We start from the raw sequence: 27,378 nt of genomic DNA, 5'->3' as shown, positions 1-27,378 counted from the left end.
ACATATTTGTTTGTTTCTCTGCCTTGCTAGCCTGGAGTTACCTTACTCCTCTCTCTGTTGCCAGTGCCCAGCACAGTTAGAAGCTACAAACAAGCAGTAGGTGTGGTGGGCAGCGGATGTGGAACTGAATTGGGAAACATCACTCAAGGATACATAAATCCAGTACTTTTTTAAAAAGTTCCCACAAATCCCTTTTGCAACACGACGTAGATACTCAAATACTCATATGCATACCTCTATTAAAGCCCGATTTGTGAAATAACACCTCCATTTTGGTGTCGGTCCAGACGAGGGGCCCCCACTTTTAGGATGGATTGGTGAAGCTGTTTTCATGAGCTGTTCCTTGCAGCTGGACTGTTCACTAACTCGATGGAGCTAAAACTCTCCCAAAGAAGTGAACTGTCCTCACGGAAATAGCTGAAAGAAACACACCAAGTTTTTTGGCATGATGCAGCAAGGCAGGCTGCAATAGATTAGCTCTGCCCTTAACAACAAGTTTTACTGGGCCGATGAGAGATGTTATGGAAACGTATCAAGGGAAAGAGGACTCCAGCTTCAGCTGGCCAACAGACCATAGGGTAATCACTGCAATGAAAATACTGAACCGGCACCAAGACTCACAAAGCAGCTTATTATAAGGATTTAATATACAGTATTATGGAGAATCTGGATAGCTCTTGTAACGGGATACGGAGCATTGCTCTTCTCAGTCCCTGGTTCAGATTTGGAGGAAGTCCATCTCAACTAGAACTAGTTGCCATTTGAGACAATTTGGAGGCCTTGGCAAAACGAGTTGGTCATCACATCCCAGCTACCAGGAGAGCTGACCTCACATACAGGGGCTACAAAAGGTCCCAATAGATGCACATTGTTGTACCATGGGTTTCCTTTAACAGTAGAGATGGAAGTCCCACTAACGTTATTTTAAGGATGCTCCAATCACAAACTTTAACTCTGTGACCAGAAGGGCCCTCATTCAGTCATTCCGTTCTGGGAAGTCAGGATTGCAAAGTTAAAAAAAGAACTCTTCTAAGGCAAGTTTTGGTCTTCAATCAGACTCCTTTTAAGAAAGCAACATGGTGGTTTGATAACTGCAAGCTACTGCAGATATCAGGAGGTTATTTCTCAGAGGGCAAGTCCATCCCGTATTCAAGCACAGCTGAGGATTCCAGGGAAGGCATCTTCCAGGGCCACATGCTTTTGTTAATGCCCACTTTCCCTGGATCCTGCCCTACCCTTGCTTGTCCATCTCTAACCTATCAAATGGCTGAGTTTGTGCAGCAACAAGAATAAAATTAAATCAGCAAAGGCTTACTATCTATCTACATCTGTGAAGAAGGTAGTTGTCTGCCAGCTATACCCTGCATTGCTACATCTTTGTTTCACAGAAGTTTAGAAAATAAGAGATTATCAAAAAACTGCCTGTGAGCATCATGGTGACTGAGGATGCAGAACTCGGGGAGGGGGTTGGAGGGGGCTGCTTCTGAGGGACACTTGGGCCCTCTGAGCATCATTGTTAAGTCCACAATGCAGTAGCTGCTCCTGTCATTGAGTCAATCTCTCTCCTGCATTGCCTCTGGCAGAAGAATGGAGTTGCAGGCAGAACTGGAGAAAAGGCTGCTGTTCCTAAAGCTTGCAGGCTTCCTCCTCCCACCCATCTGGGTCTCCCCACATTCACTGCCACCATCTGGCATCTTGAGACTCTTTCTTGTGGCTCTCTTCCCACAGCATACCTTTTATGCACTAGTTACAAAAATCCTCTCTGAGTGCAGTGTTCCGGTAAACCAAAATCCAGAGTGATACATGCTTTCGGGATTGTGCAGCCTGAAAATTACATAGAGGTGGGCAGTCACCCTGTCTACGCCCCTTCAAGTGTCTGGGTTTCTCTTCAATCTGTCATCATCTCAAATCAGAGTCACTGAAACAGGAAAAGAGAAGATTTGAAAGCACCTCTATTCCACCTAAACAAGGAACCATTTAGCGGCAGAGCCACAAAGACAGTTGGTTGAGGGACACCATCAAAGGCATTCTTAGACACCAGAGAGGAGGGCCAGTACAGTTCTCTGTCTGGTCCTTGAGATCTTGTTCCTTTTCCTTCACAAACAAGCCAGAAATGAAATCTATAGGTAAAATAACCTCCCATTATTCATGAATCCAAAAAGTCAATATACTGCCCTAACATAAAGGAATAATAAAGAGAAAGTAATTTACATTTTAAAAGGCACCTTAAAAGGCATTTAAAGGCACTTACATGCTCCATCTTCAGGACTGAGATAACTCTAAATGTAACCCGACAGAGCTATGTTTTGTTGGTAGCACGCTACCAGTGGTGTGCTTTTATGAAACTGTAGACAGTGCCCATGAATTATGAACAACAAAAAAAATGTAGTCTTTCACATCCACATTCGATGCATTCCTTGAACATTCAGTGTATGCTCAAGCTGTGCAAAAGATACTTAGTGCAGATCTGCAAAACAAGAGTGTTAGTGTCTGCTCTCGGGTGCTTACAGTTTTTTCACCTTTGTGAATGTCCATCAGTGACTCAAAAGTCACAAAGGATGTGGGGCAATTCCCTGTGTTGTGGGGACTAAGCCATGCAGTACAGGACATCCAGTGACCTTGCTCCTGATACCTGAAGGCAAACAGCTTCCCTCCAGCTTGTAACAACCTCAGATGTCCCCACCGCTTTCCAGACTACCCTTGCCAAAACCACTGAGCTAGAACTTCAATCTAGGGATTTGGTTCCTGGTGAAGCTCTGTGGTGTGTTCCCCATAATTTACTGTACATACTTGTTCAATGTCTGTCACACCCACTAAATTATAAGGTCTGAGAGAGCCAGGGCTATGCCTGTCCTGATCATCACTGCATCGGCTGACATGACTAGGCACTCAGTAAGGATTTGTTGAATGAATCAGTGAGGAGATGAATGAATGGATGCCTACTCTATAGTCATCACACCTGCATTAGTTTATAAGCAGCAGGCTAAAGTCTATCCTGCAGTGCTTAAAGAAACTTGCCTTTAAAGATTTTACTTTAGGATTAGTACCTACTTACACTAGGCTTAAATGTATAAATCCCATGGCATTTCGTATGGACATAAGGACACTCCTAGCTCAATATCTTAAGTGTCAGGTGATTTCTTGGCTCAGAATAATGGGGCTTTGTCCCAGAGAGCCAATATTTAGAGGAAGCAAAGAAGGATGGCCTCAGATATGTAAAATCTTTGTCTGTTCCTTCCCCGTTCCTTTTCTTGGTGACTGCCCTTAGTGCTCTCTGCCTGGAGTCCTGCAGTGGCTGGTCACATCTTCGGGAAGATCTCATGTCATGTGTCACATTTGGATCCCAACTTTGTTGGACTGGGAGTCAGGAAGTCTGGCTTTTCCTCCCAGTTTTCTCATTAACTAGCTGTGTGACCTTAGGAAAGTTACTTCACTTCTCTAAGTCTCTGTTTCCTTGTTTATAAAATGAAAGGATGGGACTAAAAGTTTCTGACTGTTCTTTCCAGCTCTAATATTTAACATTTCAGCAATATTTCATAACTGGAAATAAACAGGGACAGGTAGGCTCAAAGTTGTGAAAAAGCTAGAAAAGTTTAAAAAAAGAAGGCAATGGTTGGAAACTGAGCTTTGCCTAGTTAAGTGACAGAACATCCTTGGAACATCACAGAAGGAAAACAAGTCTGTTTAGATTGTACGGTTTCTGTAAAGTGAATTTAATTTCACTCTCTGTTGAAAAAAGTTTGATATTTCCTTTTGCATTAGCTGGCAGGTCCATTGCATGAAGTATTTTTATTTTCCTTTACTTTCAATGTTCAACATAGGCCTTAACAGTAGGTCCTAAACTGCACAAAATATGTGCCACGTTATGAGGGTGGCTGCTCCTGTCAAAAATGAGAATCTGGGGCCGGCCCGGTAGCACAGCGGTTAAGTGTGCACATTCCACTTTGGTGGCCCAGGGTTCACTGGTTCGGATCCCAGGTGCAGACACGGCACCGCTTGTCCAGCCATGCTGTGGCAGGCGTCCCACATATAAAGTGGAGAAAGATGGGCACGGATGTTAGCTCAGGGCCAGTCTTCCTCAGCAAAAAAATAAAAAGAGGAAGATTGGCAGCAGATGTTAGTTCAGGGCTAATCTTCCTCAAAAAAAAAAAAATGAAAATCTGGATATCTCAATGCTTATCACAGCAAACAAATAATTCCCTCCCTTGCAGAATCCTTGAAACTCTGAGCTTCAACTTAAAGATCAATTCTTCTAAACTCTATCTTGCTTAGGCCTAAGCACATGCAAGATTAATACTGAAATTTTAAAGAGCTAGAATTTGGGGGTTCTAAGATCATCCTATGATTAGTCTGTGAAATCAGGGAATTGTTTTTTCTGGAGAGAAAAGAACTGAAATACATTTATGTGGCTACAGGATTTTATTTTAACAGTAGTCAGCCTCCTACCAGCGTTACCTTTAGAAGGGTTATCATCTGCATTGAGGCACAGCACCAGGTGGTTGGCACATGTCATTCTATCTGGCTCCATAGGCAGGAAGAAGCATCTCAAGGGCCCCCTTTGGCACCAGGCTGGGCCCTCTCCGGGAAGCATCTCCCAGTATTGATTGATCAGCTTTCCTCCCAGGTGCTCAGGAATATGAGGTCTGCGTGAGAACTGTGTGTCCATGGCAGGCAGGAAAGTCTAGCAGGCATTAGCCAGCTCTACCAGATGACATACAGCCTGACTTCTTGTACTGAAGGAGTAAACGAAGGACAGAGAGTGTTGTGATTGCTCAGCTTTCTGTATCCAACCGCCATCAGCTGAGCAAATGGCAGAGAATTCCACTTGGAAGCTTTATCATTCTTCAGTGACTTGAAATTGGGCATGAGAGGGAGCCATACAACAGCACTCTGTGTGTGTGTGCATGTGTGTGTGTGTCTGCCGGGCACAGGCCTTTGTATGACACCACTCATCCCCAAACTCCAAGAGCATAATGCCAAACTGTGAGTACTTTAATAGAGAGCAACATAGGAAACTCCGGGATGCACCATAAAAGCCCCAGCTGGAGTCTTCTTCGCCTTTAATGCAGAGCTCACACCTTTGTTACATCCCACTGATTGTCAGAGACTTGGGCCGCTTCTACTCTAGGTTACATGTGGTTAGAGGAGGCAGACATGGCAGAAATCATATAGAATGTGCATCAAACAAACCTTTCCTTCAAGTCCTTGGAAAAAAATGGAACAAACCGATGGCCAAGGCCACTGAAGGGCTGAAGCAACAGTCTTGTCTCTCCCCATCAAAGCCTTTAAAGGCGGAACATAGTTTTCATTTTCAGCATTAATTCAACTCTGAAAGTCCCTTCCCTTCCGCCTCCTTGAACTGGTTGCTCCAGGAGCTTCTTCCCTGCTATTATTAGAGGATAATTGCTTAACATTTTCTAGAGGTAATTAACCTGGCCTTTGAAATGAAAGAAATCCCTAAATTGAGCAATCTGATGAGAGCCATTCTTTCATGTAATTTAGTCTCATTAGCCAATGCCAGCCATTAAGTACATCAACTTCTAGCTCAAAGGCAGTGCTGAAGAACAAGCAGCGGCAATATCATAAAGAAAAAACTCAAGGTCTTAACACCGTCAATCTCAATTTCTCGAGAACATGGTTTTCCAAGGGGCAGCCTGCTCGCAAGAGGCCAGTGGTTCTGTTCAAGCTCCACCCAGTGACCTTGATAGAGGGCATCTGTTAGAAGGAGGCCATGTCAAGAGGGCAGCAAGCTAGCTGTTGCGTGCATACCTGAAGACTGAAAGTTCACCAAGGACTTATAATTCCATGTTAAGATTTAATTTCTCAACATTTTGAGAAAAACAAATCTGTCATGTCTCTTAAGGCTGTGCCCAACTGATTGCAGACTGCTGGATATCAGAATTTTCCTCTTGCTAAGAGAAAGATTTCCAAGATGGAGACTAAACATCCCCTAGTATCCCCTTCCAAAGGTTGGGAAAGTTCTGTGCCAGCAAACCACTTTGTGGTTGCATTAGACGCTCTCTGCCGTCCTGCGGTTAGCTGGAAGTCAGTTTACCGCGGTGTTTTTATCACCCAGAGGCTGCATTTAGCTTTCTGGGTGACTCTGGCCCACACCCCAAACCAGAGGAAGGCCCTAAGGGGCTTTTTAAGGACCATCCAGAAACCCTCAGAGATGCAAGGGCCCATGCCAGGTCTACAGAAACAGAGAAGATGTAAAAAAATCTTTTAAAAAGCATGATGGTCAATTTGGCGCCCTCTAGAGGCAATTTGTTGCCGTCTTGTAGATTGTGAAATAGAACCTTTGGGGAATCTCATGTCAGTAGGGAGACAAACATCTTGTTAGCGATTTCCTCATAAGACTTACCAGTACCCGTTTCTACATTCTTTTTGTTGATTATTTTACATGACCACAGGATCCCTTTTCTCATGGAAACTTCATCATAAAATCCTGTACCAAGGGAAAAAAAAACCAACAACAACAAAATTAAAGCCAGAGATTTTGATTTTGTCTATCCATTCTGTTTATTTTGATGCAAGCAATGAAGGCAGCTCTTCAGGCATCCTTTTCAATGTTTCCCATTCACAGACATGTGATTTGAGTTGGTTTTATTCCCCTTTAACAAATGAGGGCACTCGGATAGGATGCATCATATTTAAGAGCACGGCCTTGAGAGTCTGTCTGGCTATAATTCCCAGCACCACTACTTCTTATCTTTGGGGAATTTGCTTAATCTCTCTGTGCCTCAGTTTCCTCAAGTATAAAATGGGTCAAAAAAGAGCACCTTCCTCATGAGATTGCTATGAGGATGAAATGAAATAATGCCCATAAAGCAAGTCATCAGCCTTCATGTGTACGCAGTGTTTCTAGGTTCTCAAGGCAGGAAGGAGAGTGAGGAAGACTCAGAAGTCAAGTAGAAAAACCCACCTCATAGGTTGTTGAAAGCATTAAATTAGTTCATGAAGGCAAAACACTAGAATAAGACTACACACGTAGTAAACACCAGAAATTGTTTGCTCGGGTTGTTTTCCTTGTCTTTAGCTCAGCTGGGCATTTTTTTTTTTTTTACAGCTGGGCAAATCAAAAGACACAGAGATTAAACAGCTTGCTCAGGGAACCAACAATAGTAAGCAGTGGAGTTAGGAATCCGTCTGACGCCGTGGCCCATGCTCTTTACCATTATGCTCTCTCCCTGTGGAGGAATCGTTACTGTCAGTATTATTTTGACAGAAGAGCTAAGTTTCAGGTAGCCTTGCTGTCACCTGACTGAAGAGCAGTTTCTAATTCATCACCCTGCGAAGCGCACTCTCTGCAGCATGAGCCGACTTCCACTAAGACACTAAAAATTTAACCACCTCTTATCCAGTCTTCCGGTGGCATAGGGCAGAAATCCTCAACTCTTTTTATAGTAAGAGGCTCTTTTCCTCTTGCTAAAATCTTTGAGTTAGTCGCAGAGAGGGGAGACAGTTGATAGGGAATTTAAAGAGACAGTCTACAGAGGAGAGTAGGAAAGTGTTCTGAGGGAGTCTTCCTGCCAAGGTGAACTGGGTCGAATGCCCTGGTACCCTCCAACACTTCTCTACAAAAGGCTCCAGGCCACTCCGATTTCTGATTGATAGATCAGGAATGTCTAGCATAGAGGATGTTTCCCGCTCCTCTGAGAATTGTCCCGAGAAGTTTTCTAATTTCTATTGAACTTGGATAGAGACATTCTATGCCTTTGACCATTGGAGTGTAGTTATAATCAGTGTGCTCCCTGACGGACGGTTCTCTTCAGCTATCTTTGTTAGCCTGCTCCCAACTCTGCCATCTAAGCTGCTAAACCTGAGAGTCTTCTCAAGGCGAGGATTTCCCATTGATCTTAGCTTCCAAAAGCAGACTTCCAGTGGAGCATGAAGCACTTATCACCCGATCATCGCCCTTGGTGAAAAGTTGCCTGCTCTTCTGCTTCCTGTCTACAACTGCTGAGGCAATGGAAACTCAAGTCTCTGAGGTCACCTTATTTTCTCTGAGGGCAGAGAGCTAAAAGGAGATAGTTTGTTATTTTAGGAAAGACACGCACTCCTTAGACATTTTCAAGCTATTGCACAGGGAAGAAAAACTATATTGGAAAATACTAGTTTTTCTGATGTTGGGGTGCAAAAAAAATTACATATTTAAAAGAGATGCTTTCTTCAGAGGAGTTGCTGAGACGTATGCCTACCTTTGAGTTCAATTTGGCCATGAGACTTCCTAGCACACTTTCCTACGCCATATTTAATGACAGTGATAAAATACTTTATGTTAGTTTCTTCTTATATTCACATGCTATATAAAAAGGAGAAAGACCCACTGGTACTGAAGAAAAATTTTCCTTGGAAGTGCTGTCTAGGTGAAAGGAAGATGCTTTCAGGTTGAATATTAGTCTTGAAGACTCTTGAAGACTTCATATTGTCTGAACGTCATCACTGTTAGATAATCAGTGTTATTAGTAGAAGCAATGAGACAGCGATGATAATGCTGCTTCTACTGGTGTTTATATTGGTCTTTACTGTGAAAGTTCAAGTGCTGTATGTCAGGACTTACGTGGTCTCTCAGGGGTGTTATTGTTCCCATTAACAGATGGAAGAACTGAATTTGCTAAGGTATCTGTCTCTCTAAAGGGCCCCAGATAAGTCACTCAGTGGAGACAGAAGAAAACACAAAGTTCCCTCAGTACTTAGTACCTTTTAATATGCACCTTAATTCCAACTATAGAGTTGATAAGTGTGGCAGGGATGCATGAGATTATTACATTAGTGATAGACTAATATAGGAGCAGGGAAGCGTGATATTAGTGTATTCATTCATTCATTCGATATTCATTGAGTCCTCATTACGTGCTAGGTATTGCTCTAGGCAGTGGGGAGTAAAGTCCCTAGTCGCACAGAGTTTACTTTCTGGTAGGAGGAGACAGAAAATAAATCAAAATAAGATATCAGGTGGAGATAAATGCTGCAGGAAAGATAAAGCAAAGGAAGGGAGCCAGGAGCGCTGAGCTTGTACACAGGGTCTATTCTCTACAGCATGGTCTAAGGAAGAATGGGGCATTTGAGCAAGTATTAGAGGGAAGCTAGATTCAGTGAGAATTGTTAAAGTATAATTTTCAAAAAGTCAAAAAGTGAATCTGCAGCTGAATATAGGTCAAAGATTTATTCTACTCCATAATTAATAAGGGAATCAATAAGATGTTAAGATTACCTCAAAAGGAATTTAAGGATCTGGTATTTATAGGAAGCTTAATAACAGGGTGTCCAACTAAGAAAGAGTGCTGGGGCCCGCCTGGTGGTGCAGCGGTTAAGTGTGCATGTTCCACTTCGGTGGCCCGGGGTTCACCAGTTCGGATCCCGGGTACGGACACAGCACTGCTTGGCAAGCCATGCTGTGGTAGGCATCCCACATATAAAGTAGAGGAAGATGGGCATGGATGTTAGCTCAGGGCCAGCCTTCCTCAGCAAAAAGAGGAGGATTGGCAGCAGTTAGCTCAGGGCTAATCTTCCTCAAAAAAAAGAGTGCTGGATTGGACACAAAACTAGTTAACATCCTTCAGGGCAATAAACTATATTCTTTGAGGTTATCTTTTCTAATGGATACAAATTGTTTGGCTCTCTCCCGGGGAAAAAAAAAAAAATCGATACTTTTAGTAGCCACTACTTATGGGACTTTTAATCAATAGTAAACAGTGAGTCAAATAAAGTATGTTCCTTGCATGAGCTATTAAACAAGGTACCCAGAAAAGATTGAAAGGACACACTGCTCACCTTTTCCTTTATTTTCAAGTTCTTTTCCTCTCTTTCTTTCTTTTTTTAACAGAGACATGAAGATAGCTGGAGGAAGACCCTACCAGGCAGAGAGAATGTGAGTGAGTCCGCGGTTTCCATCCACTCAAGGAGGAGCCAAGGGCGCCCTCCCCACACAGCCTCACCCATTCCCCTGGACCTTATTATGAAATTTGGTGTAAGTAAATAGCAGGGGGTAATCTGGAGAAGCTAGAAGATTTATATTGGACAGAGAATGGGAATTGAAGTTGGGAGTTGAGAGTGGGGGGAGAGTTTCAGAAGATTTTAGAGAGTGGTGAATATGAAAAGTGGTGAAGATGGGGAGAAGGGATGTGTACAATGGTTTGCTGCATTTCTATGGCGTAATACTGCACTTCTCCCACCCCAGCCCCATCTGTGACTGTTTCCTGAGACACTAAGGAAAGATATGAATTAGGTTTTGGTTGCTGTTGGACTGTGTTCTGTATGAGATGGGATCACGATGCTTCGGGGCCTCGTGTCTGTCTGGCAGAAAACAATCCCATGCATTAGAGTATTTCAGCATGGGCACATTCTCACTGGAAGCTGAGGACGAAAGGAAATAGGAACGTTCCTCACGTCTGGAGGGATAGAGGAGTGTCCTGCTGCAGGTAGAGAGCCTCGCCAGCTCCCTTTGCTCCACGACCCTCTGGCCTCCACTCTAGTTGAGGTTGTCAGAGCCTTCCTCTGGAGGCTGCCAGCACAAAGCCTCACTTCAGTCCCCATCTCCTGTTGTCCTTTGCATGCTCCAGGCTAAGAATTTACCTCTGTTTTCCAAAATACCTCCTCCTCCCACTCTCTGTGTTCCATAAAAACTCTGACACATGCCCTCAGGCTATCTTAACTACCACCAAGGGAATCAAGGAGCTCCAAACTTTTCACTTGGCCGACTAGATGATCAAACCAGAACTAAGAGAGTTCGTTCAGGATAAGGAACAGGTATGGGTGTAGGGAGACAATTTTTCAGCGCAGTTTGTAGTCCCTCTAGGGTATCCCAGTAGCCTGTTCAGTAAGCAGTTTCCCTTTCCTCCCATCACAGCCTTTCACTGAGAGATGAAGTTCAGACACAAGAGTCTGGGCTTCAGACGCTAGACGAGAATCCGATAGAAGAGAAAAACAGCAGCGTCAGCAGACACCCCTTACCCCCGCCAAGAAGATGTGGAGGAGGTGGGGTGGTCAGGGGAAAAAAGAGAGTTCGTGACCCGAGCCTTTTTGCTTTAAGAAAGAGGCCCTTGCTTCCAAATGTTTTCTTCATGCCGCCTGAAAGTACCAACCAGAGGTTCATTGGGGTTAATATTCAAATATCCCGAAATAATTAAGGAGAGAGACCATCATTCTTTCATCCCTTCCTGTAAATTGATTTAATTAACACTTGTTTACTTCCTGTTCTAGCGAGATTTTTGAGAGGGTGGGATCAGAACCACCCTTTTGGGACGCTTGATTACAAGGACAAGTGCAGAGATGGTTGGGGTAAACAGTAATTGAAAAGGAAAGGATGCTGATCACTTTGGTTCTGGTCTCAACACAGTTATGATGCCCAAGGAAGGTCAGGCCAGTGGTGTGGACCTTGCCCCTGAGCCCTGTCTTCAGGCATTACGTCCAGGGCTTCCAAAGGTCCAGGCTCAGTGTTCTTTTATCTAGAATCCCTGGCTATCAGCTGTGAATTAGTCCTCGATGTTGGTAAAAGCTGTACAAATGCCCATGTATGTCCTCCTATTTATCCTGGGGGATGTTTTCAAATTTCATCCACTCTGTTCAAGCATTCTGTTCTTTCTCCCGTCTTTAAGGTCAAGAATGTGATTCCTGATGCTGAGAAAGGCCAGATTTCTCCTAGAAGGAAACATCTTTGTTAGAGAAGTCTGTGCCGGATTATTTTGTCTGTTAACAGCAGAACCAGAAGATAATGAGGACTGTTTGACAGACTAGCATTGACAAACGCTACACATTTTTGAACTTGTTTCAAAGTACAAACTCCTATTTCATTTCATTTTCTAAGGCTCTGAATAACTTATAGACAATTTAATTGCATGTATTTGGGATAGAGAATTCCTAAAAGGCTAAGTATAATATTTGGATTTAAAGAAAAAGACACCATAATAGAGGCCATTGTTTAAGTAAGTAGAGACAGGTTCATGTATTTCAAACCTTGGATAAAATATAAAGAAGATCATTGAGCTCTCATTTGAAAGAATTCCCCTGAAAGACTCAGAAAACAATCCACTGTGAGAATATGAGACAGAATTATAATATTTACTGGACAATTGTTTGCTATGAAGCATTTATTTCATATCACTTCTTAACAAGATCCAACTGTCAAACTGTTTAAAATTCCATTGGAAAAATTTGGATTATCGCAAAAGTGTTTACTCTTTTATCCTTCCGTATATATTGGATTTGCTCAAGGAAGACAATGGAAAGAATCTGAGAAATGCTGGTTTTAGCAGCAACTCAGACTGCATTTCAGAGATATTATAGACTATGTAAACGAATGCGACTTTTAGGTGTGTATTCACATACCTGCAATACTATTGGTGCAATGTAAGGCACAAAGAAATGGAAAATTCCAGCTCTATCAGTGGAGATTATCCTTTGGAAGATGATGGTACACTTTAAACATTCTTCCCATATAACAACCATGCTCGTATAGGAAAAAAAGAATCATCTTTATCTTGTTTTGCTAAATACTATTGTTAACTCCAGCAGCTGTGATTCAGAACCCATGCAACAATATATGCCCTTTTAAAGTCATTCTGGAACTAAGGAGTTATCACCTATGAAGATTTTGCAATCATATAAATCCTAGATCACTCACTCAATGTACTTCCCTTAAGAGTGTGTTTAGAACAAAGCTAAGCTGTTTCTTGGTATTAAAATCACTTTTGATGACTCATTCTAGTACCAAATGGGCATTTTCACTTTTTTCCTGTAATGCTTGAGTTCCAGAAACATGGATAACTTATAACGATGCAACAGTCCTTCCCTGCATGAGGATCACCTGGAGGGCTTGTAACAACACCTTGCCGGGCCAGTACAACTAGGGTGGGGCAGAAACTACATTCCTAACAAGTTCCACAGGATGCTGGTGCTGCTTTCCTGAGGACCACACTTTGAGAACCACTGCAATAAAGGAATGGGTGGGAGGGCTAAAAAGCGATTTTTGGAAAAAGCTTTACATCTGGGTCAGGCAGTCTTGTGCAAAATGAAAAGAAGTCTAAAAAGCGCTCCCCTAAAGACTCAACTTCTCTGGGGCCTCCCACCTGCACACAGAACCCTCTGCCTCCTGGTTTTCCATTCTCTCCTTCCTGCCTCCAGTTCTCAAAAGTGCTCGCAGATCTTGCTATCTTAATTTACTCTAAAATGTAGATAAATTAGTGCAGCTATTCCTCTCAGAGACCTTTGCATTGTAACGTGGATCAAAACTTTATAGCCTCTGCCGGCCCCATGGCCGAGTGATTAAGTTTGCAGGCTCTGCTTTGGCGCCCCAGGGTTTTGCCGATTCGGATCCTGGGCGCAGACACGGCACTACTCCTTAGGCCACGCTGAGGCGGTGTCCCACATGCCACAACTAGAAGGACCCGCAACTAAAATATACAACTATGTGCTGGGGGGATTTGGGGAGAAAAAGCAGAAAGAAAAAAAAGATTGGCAGCAGTTGTTAGCTTAGGTGCCCATCTTTTAAAAAAACCCAAAAAACAAAACTTTATACCCAATAAATGAAATTCAAACAATGCAAAGACATTAATTTTAAATGGGAAAAATTTTGTCACATTCCCACTCTATCACCTGCATTACACCAGAGTGATCTAAAGGTTGAATCTCTGCAAGCTGCTTTCTTGCTCAAATTCTTCAATGACTATCCTTCTCCTACCAGCAAATTCTAAATGCTTAGCAAGACTTCCAGGCCTTTCAATATACGCCACTGCCTACCTGTTCCACCTCATCAGCCACCGTTCCTTTCTCCCACTTTAAATGTGACAATATTGAACTATTTCAAATTCTCTGAAAGGTCCTATTCTCGGGATCAGCTATATAATTTTGGGGACCTGGTGAAATATGAAAATGCAGGGCACTTTCATCAAAATATATTAAAGAATTTCAAGACAGTAACAGCACAGCCTTCATCCAAGTGCAGAGGCTTCTAAGCATGGGCCCTTTGTGACTGCAGCTCGCACACCCATGAAGTGGCCTTGACTATTTAGACAATAAGGCCAGGTCCCTTGGTACTTGTCTTGGGGTATCACAAAGAAGCCAGTAAACATTTTTAATTTTTTTTTGGTCTGTATTACTATCTTTCAATGTGTTGAATTTCAAATGCAGGAAAGCACCTCAGTTTCATGGTGCATTTGTTCCTTTTCCAGAAAAACTCTTGCATAGCCAGAGAGTGCAGCATAGTACTTTGACCTGGCACCACTTATTCTCCTGACACCTCTGTCACAGTCTCTCCCCCTCATTGGCACCTTTGCAAGGTGCTGTTCCCGCCTCCTGAAATGCCATTCACCTGTTTCTCATCTGATCAACTCCGGCTCAGCCATTGCTGCTCAGCCCAGGCTCCTCCTCTGCTGTGAGGCCTGTGCCAACATCCCGCGGCGCCGCTCGGCACATGATACACTCCTGCACTTTAGTGATTCGTCTACTAGCTTTTAGTCTTGTTTACATGAACATCTGATTCACTAGACTATTCCAGGGCATCGACAGTGCCTTCTTCTTTGCATCTGCAGAATCTAGTGCAATGCCTGGTCTGGAAGAGAGACTCCAAAATATTTGTTAAGGGGCGGCCCCGTAGCGTAGTGGTTAAGTTCACATGCTCCACTTCAGTGGCCCAGGGTTCCCTGGTTTGGGTCCCGGTTGCAGACTTAGCATCACTTATCAAGCCATCTGGTGGCAGGCGTCCCACATATAAAAGAGAGGAAGATGGGCACAGATGTTAGCTCAGGGCCAATCTTCCTTTAAAAAAAAAAAGTTTGTTAAATAAAAGGATGGGTGCTCATGCAATCTATCATTTTTCACTAACTCAAAACCAATTTCTTGGAAGAAAAACATTTCTAATGCCAAGGGGTAGCTGAAATGTGAATCGGTCTTCTGGAATTCCTAGGTGAGGATGTCCATTTACTTCTAGCACCCACAAAAGGGCCACTCAGGGGCAGGAACCGAACTCCTTGGTCTCCCAAACCTCATCTAAGCGGGTGTGGCCCCCAGAGATGTCCACTCCTGCTCAGTGGGGGAATCTAACATGTGGGAGAGTTTGAGAGAATCGTCAGGAATGCCTTTCCTAGACTGGTTTCATATGGGAGCTTTTATCCTTCATTCAAATAGCAGAAACTGTTCAAGGCCTACAGTGGGGTTTCCAGGCCAGTGGGCTCGTCTGTGGTTGATTTAGGGCCTTCGCCCCTCCTCCTTCGTGACTTCTGACTCTTCTCACTGTAGCTCCACCATGGGTGGGTGGGGAAATACTTTACCAGCTGAAATCCATACTAATAAAGTCTGCTTTTTGTAAATTCATCATTTACCTATGAATTTCATGTACCCAAGCTATCTTCCTCCCTGGCTAAAACATCAAATTTGAGCATTGGCAGGATATCATATTTACTTAGTTCTTTTTCTCCAACTTTTATATACTATTCAGGGCACATTTTGGAGAAAATCCAGGAAGCTTTTTTTTTTTTAATATAATCTTTTTCGTTGGTTTTTAGCAATTGGTATGTACCTTGTCCTTCAAACAGACTAGGATTGAAGCAGCATCTGGCTGATTTTTTTCCGGCCAGGCTGTGAGGAGAGGAGAACCACTTGTTCTCGACTTTCTCCCTAGATTTGTGCCTCTGAGTCTTTCTCTCTTTACCTTTGCTTTCTTCTCTCTTGAAGCTGGTGGGCTTTCACTCCCGCAAGGTGCCTCCAGCACTGGGGACATCACTAATGAGCTGGGACAAAGGCTGGCCAGGTCCAGACCTAAATCTCAAAGGCAAGAAAATCCTCAGCAGGTTAGACCCATCTTCAGACAGGTGCATTTGCCCACCTGCTCTGAAAGCAAATCCTGGGCTGCCTACACCAAGCCACTAGTTATGGAGCACAGGGAGCACGTGAGCAAGTCTGGATTGAATGAGAAACTTGTCTCAATAGCAAGGCAACTTTATTCATCCCTTGGATGTTAATGGTTCAGTTTTACTTTTCATCTGTTTGGTTGCATTTCTTTTTTGTTTTTTGGGGCTTTTTAGCTGAAGAAGCTTTGCCCTAACCTAGCATCTGCTGCCAATCTTCCTATTTTTGTATGTGAACCACCATCATAGCATGGCCACTGATAGACAAGTGGTATAAGTCTGCGCCCTGGAACCAAACCCCAGCCACCAAAGTGGAGTGCACAGAACTTAATCACTAGGCCATGAGGGCTGGTCCTCACCCATTTGCGTGGATTTCTTATTCATCCTTTCACTCTGAGCTTTTGTCAACTGTGCATTCCCAAATCCAAGCCTTGTGTTCTTGGAGACTTAATTCATTTAGGAGCCTACAAGTCGCTTTGCCAGACTTAGAATCTGGACTCTCAGGATGACGAGGGAGGTTGACAGGTTATACAGTCTGTTCGCATCTCACATCTCAATCTGCTCTACGCCTGCCATGCCCAGTGTGTGTATTATCTTTGCCTAAATACAACCAGGACCGGGAAATTAACTGCTGCTAAGGTCACGCACTTAATCCTTGAGCAGCTCTATTAGAAACATCTTCTTTCCAGAAACCAGACATGAGCTAAAGTCAACTTGCCCTTTCAAATTTAAATGAGATTGTTTTGAATTCTCATGCCTTATGAGGTAAGCCATTTAGCAACTCTTTCGACCTCTCTGCTAATCTTTGACACGTGGGTAGGAGGTTGTTTATAATTGTCCTCAGGCTAAGGCCTGATGCGCTCCATTTATGGACCCTGTCTTTTTTATGCCTGCTCTCCCTTCTGTTGTCCCTGTTCCTCCACACTAGGCTGTCCTCCTCTTCCTGCTGGGACGTTCCACTGGAGCCTGTCTCAAACACAATGCTGTGTAAGTACATGCGATGTACCGTTCCAGGAGAATTGGGACAAGCGCTAGAGTTTACAACCCTAACCACACAACTTTAACCATACAACTTTAACCACACAACTTTAACCACACAACTTGTGATTAAATTTGGGACATTCCTCTTCTTCAAAACCTCGCAGCCACCTCATTACCAGGAACCTCGCTCCCTGGCCACTTTCCTCCAAAGCTTCCATCTCCCACCCTTGACCTCCTCTCTTCTCTTAACTCCTCCCCTCCTCTGTCTAATTTCTTGCTTGTATCCCAAATTCCAGTTGACTTCCTCTGTAGAGAACTTTGGTTCTGCCTTTGTCTTCTTCTAGACCGTGACCTTGGGACCTCACGTTCCACACCCACGGCAGTTTGTCAATGTGTTTTCTCGGAGATAGCTCACTCCCTAAAAGTCTTGTCCCATATGTTACCCTGTCCCCATGTGGTTCCACGAAGTCCAGGGCTGACTCCCTGTTCTTCTATCCAGTTCTTTACAATCTGCCCTCTCTTGGCTGGCTTCTTGCTCTGGAGCCATTGCTGTCGATGCAGAGAAACAGTCTCTGGAATTAGACCAGAGTTTGAATCCCAGATCTACTCCTCATCAGTTGTGTGACATCCATCAGGCTATGTTTTTGAGACCATGTTCCTCAGCTCTGAATTGGTGATAATTAAACCATCTAAAGGGTTTGTGTGAGAATTTGTTTCAATAATACACAGTGTCTGGCAAATAGTAGACACTCAACAACCTTTATTTCCTCTAGATAAAATAAAATAAAATGGAGACCAGGGGACCGGCCTGGTGGCCTGGTGGTGGTGAAGTTTGCATACTCTGCATTGACGGCTCGGGGTTGGCAGATTCGGATCCTGGGTGCAAACCTAGCACTGCTCATCAAACCAGGTTGAGGTGGCATCCCACATAAAATAGAGGAAGACTGGCACAGATATTAGCTCAGTGACAGTCTTCCTAAAGCAAAAAGAGGAAGATTGGTACAGATGTTAACTCAGGGCCAATCTTCCTCACCAAAAAAAAATGGAGGCCAGACTTGAAAATTTCTGAAGCAGATAAAACTATTTAAGACATGTAAGCAAAACTAAATCTAGCTAATTTCATGAGCATAAGTGCAACTTAACTTAGGTTGTTTCTTGTAAATGCTTCTGATAATCATCAAAGAAACTCATTACCTTCCTTAAATGGTATAAGATAATCACTTTTAACCCATCCCCTGCAGCCTGGAAATGCCCATTGTCGTAACCAATCATTGTAAATGTTAAACGACTTCCTCATTCTCCCTTTATAAGCCATTCCATAACATCGTGCCTCTGAATTTCATGTCAGTTTGGGTTTGAAGTGTCCCTGTTCATGAGCAGTTTGTTTCTCACTTCATGAAATATTCCTATCAAGGAAAGGTCTCTAAATTTTGTTTTAACATGTCCCCTCTCCCCCAGCCTCAAACTTAGGCACTGGTGTGGATGAGCTTTCCCCAGTCTTGTTGGATCCCTGTTTGTTTTGACCTCTGACCCCTACCTACTGTCTTGGCTCTCCTGGGCATTTAATTTGGTCCCTGCTCTCATCTCCAGCTTTGGTGTTCGTCACTCAGCCACTCCCCCTCTAGGCCCCAGAGGTCTGGAACTACTGAGTGTTCCCACACTTGCTCTTTCTTGTCTCCAGAGTCTTGCAATCGTCTTCTCTGTCTCTTTGCATGAGCAGCTTCTACTCAGGTCTCACTTAAATGCCACCCTCTCTTTCAGAAAGCCACCCCTGATTCTCCCATGACCAAGTCTGATGCCACTACTGGCTGTTCCTCCAGCTCTACCTGTGATTATGCCCATGACTCCCCGGCTCACTGTTTTGAAATCACTTATTACTCGGCTACTCCAAAGACTGCAGACTTCCTGAGGCAGAGGGAAACCCATCAAAGTTTACCGCTAGGCCCTAGGCAGCAGGAACCCTTTACGCATGTTTTCAGTTGAATAAATGCATCCTGCCTTGCTTCCACGCTATGTGACAGCTCACAGTGCTGACAGGACAGACAATAAGCATGACTTCTTCATCACTTAAAAACCATCTTCCTTCGCCTTTGCCATCACTGCCCCCCAATCATAAGAATGCATATCTCTGAGCAGTAAAGAATGGCTGAAGAAAGAGAAAATGTAAGATTTATATTTCACTTAACTTTGACATAGAAATTGTATAAAATGGGTGAGATTCCAACAGGTTAGTAAACACAGGCAAGGAATAATAAACTGCAAAAAGGTGGTGAATGAGAACCAACATGCTCTAGTTAAATGACATTTGACAGTCAATAGATAACTGCGGAAAGAGGGAAAAATATTTAAAGAAACTTTCTATGGAAAAGATCAAGTATGCAAATTTCTGAACACAGTGGCCATGAGAGGGCTTTTATATCATCCATACAACCTAAGACCTTATCTTTGTTGCACTCTGTGGTTAAAAAGCGCTTGCGTATGCAGAAGGGAAAGAAATTTCTCTTTCTGTGTCTCCTTTTGTTTGCCCATATGGTACTGACTAACTTGGATAGTTAGCTTGGATAATAGCTTCAGAGATGATAGATATTAAATTATGGGTCACCGACATAACTGAGCCGTCCTGTCTGAGTAGCTCTTAGACCAAGACCGGTAATTTCCAAATGGCGTTAGAAGTGCTGAGATCACATGAAGATGGAGCAGAGCTTGTCAGAGGCGACTGAAGGAAATGCTGGCTGTCACAGCTCTTTTTTGGCATCCCACAAGTCTCTCCTCAGTACCCCCGAAAGGAAAATAAATCAGAGACGCCACGATAGCTCTCACAACCTAAATCTCACTAACACACAGTATTTAAAAATTTTAAATGAACAAATAAAAACTCTTGGAACATATTCTCTGCTTTGATGCTAAGTGACTTGTTTTAAATATATGAAATTCCGAACAGAAGCCCTTAAATGTAAAATGCTAGTAAGGAAATTGGTACGAAGTGAAGATGATCGTTTTTATAATTTATCGACCTACCATATAGGTTATCTGAATCCCAGAACTAACTCAGCCTCTAATGTGGTTGGAGTCCTAGGATGGAAGTTAACAGAGAACGTACCCTGCCCACTCAGCCAGGCAGAAGTTCCAGAAGGCACACTTCCATCAGACTCGGGCATTCCTCTGGTATGGAGAAAGAGCTGTGTGATTTCACTGGCATTTCCATATCAGAGAGGAATTCTAAGAGAAAGCATCATATCTGAGCTGCTTGAAAATACTGTTCTAGAAGTGATTTTAGGCAAATTGTTTGTCTCTTTGAGGCCCAGATGCTCATTTGCACAAAGGGTATAAAAATGAATACCATTATTAGTTAGAAAACAGTTCTGGCTATTGTAACAAAAATCAAAACAGTTGTGGCTTAAAGGAGGCAGGCGTTTATTTCTCTGTCATGATACGGTCTGAACATAACCAGTCCCGAGCTGAGAGGGCAGCTCCACAGTTTCGGGACCAGGCTCCTCTGATCCTGTTTTGCATCTTCAACACTCAACTTTCATCTCAGGGCTAAACTGTCCGTTCCCAATGCTTGCCTTCACGTCCACATTCCAGCCAGTGGGAAAGAAGCAGGAGAAGGGGAGGGCATAACCCTTCCCTTTTTAAGGGCATGAACCACCACTTGTTGAAATCTCTTCTGCTCACATCACATTACCCAGCTCTTAGTCACATGGCCGCGCCAGTCTGTAAGACGAGCTAAAAGATGGAGTTTAGGTTGGGATGCTGTGTGCTCAGCTAAAATTCAGGATCTGTCTTGCAACAAACAAAGGGAGAATACATACTCAAGGACAGCTAGCAATTATCCTTAGGGTGCCTTGAGATCTTTTGCTAAAGAAATACAGGCTGAGTGTTTGATATAGTCAATGTTCAACTGGTAGTACTTAACATTTTTTTTTTAATATCTGGAAATTTAAATCAGTCAATTTTATTTCATTCTTGATAAACAGACAAAAGTGGAGCCGACCCAGTGGCAAAGGGGTTAAGTTCGTGTGCTCCGCTTTGGTGGCCTGGGGTTCGGAGGTTTGGATCCCAGGCACAGACCTAGCACCACTCACCAAGCCATGCTGTGGCAGCATCCTACATAAAATAGAGGAAGACTGGCACAGACGTTAGCTCAGCGACAATCTTCCTCAAGCACAAAGAGGAAGACTGGCAGCAGATGGTAGCTCAGGGCCAATCTTCCTCACCAAAAAAAGGAAAGAGACAAAAGAAAAAGGTATATGTACCTCCACAGATTGGGGCCAGAGTAAGCATGACAGAAGTTTTGAGATAAAGTAATCCACATTGCATTGGCCTCCTGGCCCTGCGAGGTTATAGGTAGTGAAGGCTTCATCCATGGGCCCAGCCATGTCCAGTTCCTCAAGCAATCCTGATCAGGTTATCCCTCAAGGGCAGTCTTACATCTCCATGCTGAGAACCTGAGGGGTCTTGGATGAGTTCAACTTGCAGCCCTCCTTGAACGCCGACTTCATTTCTTCAATTCATGCATCTGACTCCCTGCTGCCCTTCTTCCTCTTCTCCACTTGTCCAAACATACCTCACGATCAAACCTACTCAAAACATGACACAAGGGAAAGGTACCACAACTGTTGTGTACGCTGCTGTGCTGTTATCGCTAGCTTTGATGCAGGGATTTTTTTTCTCCAAGTTCCAAGAAAAGAAAAGAAAGGGAAGAGACAATCAGAAACTGAGACAGTCAGAAACTATGCAACAGAGAGATGTATTCAAACAGAAACCAAGAGAGCAAGAACACATATATGGCCGTGGGGCTCTGCAGTCGGGATTGGTCCCATGGTCATACTCCATAAACTCCAGATCACGATACAGGAAAACAAATGACAAGTCCTACCATACGGGGGATGGATTGAGGGTGATGGAAACGGGGTGGAGTGTGCTTCACGCTCAATTTGATACACACTCAAGTGATTCTCACCTTCAGCAGGACATCCAGGAAGGACATACCCACAAAGCTGAGTGAAAAATTGCTTGACCACCCAGCAAAGTTACTTTCTAACTAAGGTATTTCACTCACATCTGGGAAAATTTCTAATTAACCTGTGGAGGGGTCCCCCTGTAGGTGTGTAAAGGAATAACAGTCTTCAATCCGTATCTTTTGGGCTCTTTCTACCAAAAATGCAATCGTCAGACCAATTAGAACAAAGCTCAATATGGGAAGAAATCTGACATGGATTCTTTAACTAGTAGATGAAACAAGAATACGACTAAGTCAACGTGAGAGCTCCGAGGGATCTTATTGGCCACACAAACACAATATTTTATAATAGAGAAAGCTATGGACCTGCTTATGGTCAGCTAGTGGCAGAGCCAAAATTAAACCTGGGTTTTCGGGGCTCCTGATCCAGAAAGCCCTGTCAGGACTTTCTGACATCAGAGCAACCTATTATTCTGAAAAGAACCTATTATTCTGAAACATCCGCTAAACATTGTCTCTTGTGGGAAATCATTAATATGTTCTTAAACACATTTTTATCAAATAGGACAAGATCTGAGGCGCTGAAACAAATTCTAAGTGTATACATAATGTCATCTAACAGTTTTTAATGACCACATTCCTGAGGAGCTCGCAGAGTGACAAATGACTTTTATACAAACATTTGGTTCTGGCTTCACATTTTGCAAGCAGCTTTGGAGGAAATGTTGATTCAGGAACGCAGAAGAGCCGGGTGACCCAAATCAGCTGGGAATGAGGAAAATCCTGTTAAATGACTGGACCAGAGAACAAGGTAAATATTTCTGAAAAAGCCCTTCCCAGCTGAGTGAAACGGTACAGCCCTTCTAGACCCAGGAGATGCTCCCTTTAAGTTAAGAGCTGCTCAGTTTGATTCAGGACACCCCGGAAGGGTCAGTGTGTACAGGGAGGGCAGGGAGCCCCAGTCAGGGTCAGGCCTTCTAGTTCAGCAATTAAAGCGGCAGGACCTGGCAGGCAGGTGGGGGCTTTGGAGGCAGAGGGTTGAGGTGGAAAGTGCATTGCACAACAATTCAGAGGACCTGGTTCCAGACCTTGTTCTGCCACTAGCTGTCCTCATTGTCCACCTTGGGCAAGTTACTCCTCCTCTCTGGATGGGCTTCGGTTTCCTCCATCGTCAAAGGAGGGGGTTACACTACATCTTTTCCCGCTCTCAGATTCTGTTTTCCAGGCCTCACTACTCAAGTGCCTATAGCAGTGGTCCCCAACCTGGGACAATATGGCACCCTGGGGGACATTTGGTAATGTCTCAACTGATTGTCACACAGAGGGGAAGGTGCTTCTGCTACTGGCATCTGGTGGCTAGAGGAGAGGGGTGCCATGACACATCCCAAACTACACAGAAACAGCCCTCAGCAACAAAGAATTATCTGGTCCAAAACATCAATAGTACCACGGTTGAAAAACATGAACTGAAAGGACAATATAAGATGAACTCATTTCAGCAATTATTGTCATGTTGCCAGGTCTTCTGGTTTTCTAAGAGAACCTGAACATTTCGATTTTTATGTAAAATATTCCAAATTTAAAATATAGCAACATGCCATTTTATTTTTTTAAAATACTCAGGTGGCCAAATAAAACAGGGCTTCAGGACAAATCCTGTCATCAGGCTGTCACATTGTGAAATCTTAGTTAGCCACATACTGTCCAAGTAATTAGTCTAGTTTCGCTGGAAGGGCGGGTTCTTTCATCTGTATCTGGTTATCTGAGCCAGAGCTAAGAAGGTCAAGGTTAATCTATGTGTGTGCTCACACACGTGTGCTATAGTGGAAAAAACACTAAAGAAGGTGTCCAGGCACATTACTGCTTACCATCTGTGTCACTGTGGGGGCGGAGTCATGAAAGGCTCTGAATGACAGGGTCTCCATTTTTGAGGAGGGTATCAGTAGCCTTGCTCTATACTTCCCCAAATTGTCACAGAATGATAGTATCTTGGAGCTGGAAGGAACTTTAGAAATCACCTAATACACAGTTATACCCAGAGCAGTGATATGACTTTGCCCTTGAACTCACAGTTGGCTAATGGGATGACGGGGGTTTAGAAGACAGATGTCTCGACTCCCTGCCCCAAGTTCTCTGAAGCGAGTGAGAGGGAGGAAGGTCGAGTCGGGGAGAGTGCCAGATGTGTCTCCCTGACACACACTCTTCCAGATGTGCCTGAGCAGCTCCAGATGTGATCCAAGGATTAAATGAGAGGGGATGTGAAATTGCTCTGTTACCCTGTCTCCCAAATGTAAGGTTGGTATTTGTATTAATTTGTCTCCGATGTATGACCCCAGGCAGCTCCCTGGCCAATGGCAACAAGTGCCTGCTATTGGTCACAAGGAGACCTGAGCCAGAGCGTGTGACTAGCTCAGTAAGGACACTTGACTGCACCTACAGAAACTGTGCAAAGGCATGGCTGCTGAGTGGAACAGTGTTGTTGCAATGCCATCAGGACAGCAAGTGCAGCTGGATGGCCACTATTTTATTAATGGGAGCGAATGGCATTAGAGGAGAATGTCCAAGGCTAACCATGGTTTGTAGACGTCAGAAACTCTACCCCTTCCATGCCTTCTCCTAGCACCTCCAGTGCTTTCCTGCCTGAGACTTTCTTCCCCTACCACCTCCCGCTGGGCTCTTGCCTCATTCTCTCTGCTTATCTAAGAGCCTCGTCTCTCGCCACACGACATCAGAGCTCCTTTGAGACTCTGCCCTGACGCTGAGTGCACCCTCTGCCACAGCCGGCTTTCCTGAGTTACACCAGGGCAGGGGCTGACCACCACCGTCCGCTCCGATGCAGGCCAAGGCAACGGCTACAGGCTTTATGTTCTTAGAGTCAGTCCCATCTTTGCTTAGCATGCTCATTGTGGTTACACAAGAGAGGCTGGGGTTTTTGCATCAACATTCAGAGTTGTTTTCTTTTTCCTTAGACGTCATGCTTATTTAATGCTAAAATGTCTCCTAAGACCATTGTGAACATCGCTACCAGTTGTGCTGTCTGTGCCATGGCTGAGCCAGAATGTGCTGATGTCGCAGCTGCTGCCAGGTACTCGGCTGGTCCAGCAGGTTTTACACTTTTTAGTGTAATGATAGAGTTTTCAGTTACTTACAGGGTATTATTATAAATACATATTTGCCTTAGAATCAGCTTGATGTGCTTACTTTTCCATTAATGGGACGCTGCACTTTTTGGAACATGCGTACCACCCTTTCCTTAAAACTCAGCTGAAGCCTTACCTCAGATTAGGCTTTCCAGCCAATCTTTCTCCTCTGATTTTCCTTAGTTCTTGTGTCTGCATCATTCATTGGGGCCTACAGGCTCTCTCTTAGTGTTTCTTATCCCTTTATGTGTGATCACAAGCTTCTTGAAGGAGGAAGACTCACCCACTCTTTGTTCTACCGAATATAAATTATTAACCTTGCACAACAATCAATACCTCTTATATTGTTTTTATCCCCATGCCATAGCCTGGTGTCCTACATTTACTAGATTCCCAATGAGACTTCAAAGTTGTTAGACACTATGAGAGCCAGGGGCCTAATAAATAGTATCACACTTCACTATTAGAGTGATGAACATTTTGAAAGAGAAGACACAGGAGCAGCAGAGATAAAGTCTGAGTTACTAAAGGTTAAGTTGCACCACACAGCTCATGGGGGAGAGGCAGCTGAGCATCCTGGTGTTGAATGAGCGGGGTAATGCAGGACGGGGCAGGCCTCCCTGTGGAGAGAAGCCTGTCCCCAGGAGCAGTGGGGACTGAGTTCTCAGAGAGACTGCTCACTCCCAAAGGGAAGAAGGATAGAGTTATTAACCTTGATTGTATTTACCTCAAATTTACCAACCTGAAAATCAGGTTAGCTGCTTTGAGGCAGAGTGAGTACCGGGCAGAGAGAAACTAGGAGTTGCACTTGTAAGTTCCCTCCACACGGAAGCCTGCACGAGAAGTGGGGAGAATTATTCCCCCTGAACAATTATTTTTAAATGATGGTAACATCCAAGTTATTTTTCAAATATTTTTTATCAAATTTTGAACACATCTCCTTCAAACTTCATCCAAATTCCAACACAATGTTCTGATATTACCTATCCCTCTTTTTTTTTGTTTTTTTTTTTTTTTGCAGGGAAGCATTTGCCCTGAGCCAACATCTGTTGGCAATCTTCCTCCTGTTTTTCTTTTTCTCCCCACAGCCCGCCAGTGCATGGGTGTATATCCTAGCTGTAGGTATTCTAGTTTTTGTACGTGAGCTGCCTCCACTGCATGGCAACTGACAGACGGGTGGTGTGGTTCTGCGACCAGGAAGTGAACCCAGGCCGCCGAAGTGGTGAAAGCCCCGAACTTTAACCACCAGATCACCAGGGCTGGCCCTACCTGTCCCTCCTGAAACAGCGAAAGCCAAGAGTAATTTTATAACATCAGAAAATGATCATTTTACTAAGGATTAATACACTAACATTGCTTAATTTATTAACCGGACTAAGTCGTCTCTTCAGTGGCTGTGTGGGTATGACCAACCTCCAGAGCATCCACCTCTCCAGAGACTGGGGCAGACAGGAGAGAGGAACGACTCACAACAGAAGTGTCTCCCTCCCACAGAGACAGCTAAGAAGGGTGACATCTCTCTAAGAGCTTAATTAGACCAATACAAGGGATAAATTCACAGCTGGGACCAGAACTTTTTGAGGCTAAGGGAGCGGCATTGCAAGTTTCGTAGGTTAGGACTTTCTTATTCTTCTCTTTTTTAAAAAAGACTTTACTTTTTTTAAAAGCAGTTCTACATCCACAGCAAGATTGAGAGGAAGACATAGAAATGCCCCCTATAATTCCTGCCCCCACACAGCCTTCCCCATTATCAACATCCCCACTAGAGTGGGACATTTGTTACAATTGATGCACCTATATTGACACATCATACTCACCCAAAGTCCACAGTTTACACTAGGGTGCACTCTTTGTGTTATACATTCTATGGGTTTGGACAAATGCATAATGACGTGTATCCATCATTATAATGTTACACAGAATATTTTCACTACCCTAAAAATCCTCTGTGCTCAGACTATTCATCCCTCTTCCTTCCAACCCCTGGCAACCATTGATCTTTTTACTCTATAGTTTCCAAAGTTTTGCCTTTTCCAGAGTGTCACATAATTGGAGTCAGACAATATGTAGCCTCTTCAGATCGGCTTCTGTCACCAACTAATATGAAGTTTCCTCTATGTCTTTAAATAGTTTGATAGTTCATTTATTTTTGCACTGAATAATAGTCCATCGTCCAGATGTCCCACAGTTTATTTATCCATTCACCTACTGAAGGACATCTTGGTGGCTTCTAAGTTTTGGCAATTATCATTAAAGTTGTTATAAACATCTATGTGCAAGTTTTTGTGAAGACATGGCTTTCAAATCCTTTGGGTAAATACTGAGGAGCATAAATGCTGGATGATATGGTAAGGGTATGTTTAGTTTTGTAAGAAACCATCAAATTGTCTTCCAAAGAGGCTGTACCATTTTGTATTCCTATAAGCAATGAATGAGAGTTCCTGTTGCT

This window comes from Equus przewalskii, chromosome 5, assembly GCF_037783145.1.
Source record: "Equus przewalskii isolate Varuska chromosome 5, EquPr2, whole genome shotgun sequence".
NCBI classification, from domain to species: Eukaryota; Metazoa; Chordata; class Mammalia; order Perissodactyla; family Equidae; genus Equus; species Equus przewalskii.
The sequence above is the reverse complement of the archived record's forward strand: the minus strand, read 5'-3'. Positions refer to the sequence as shown.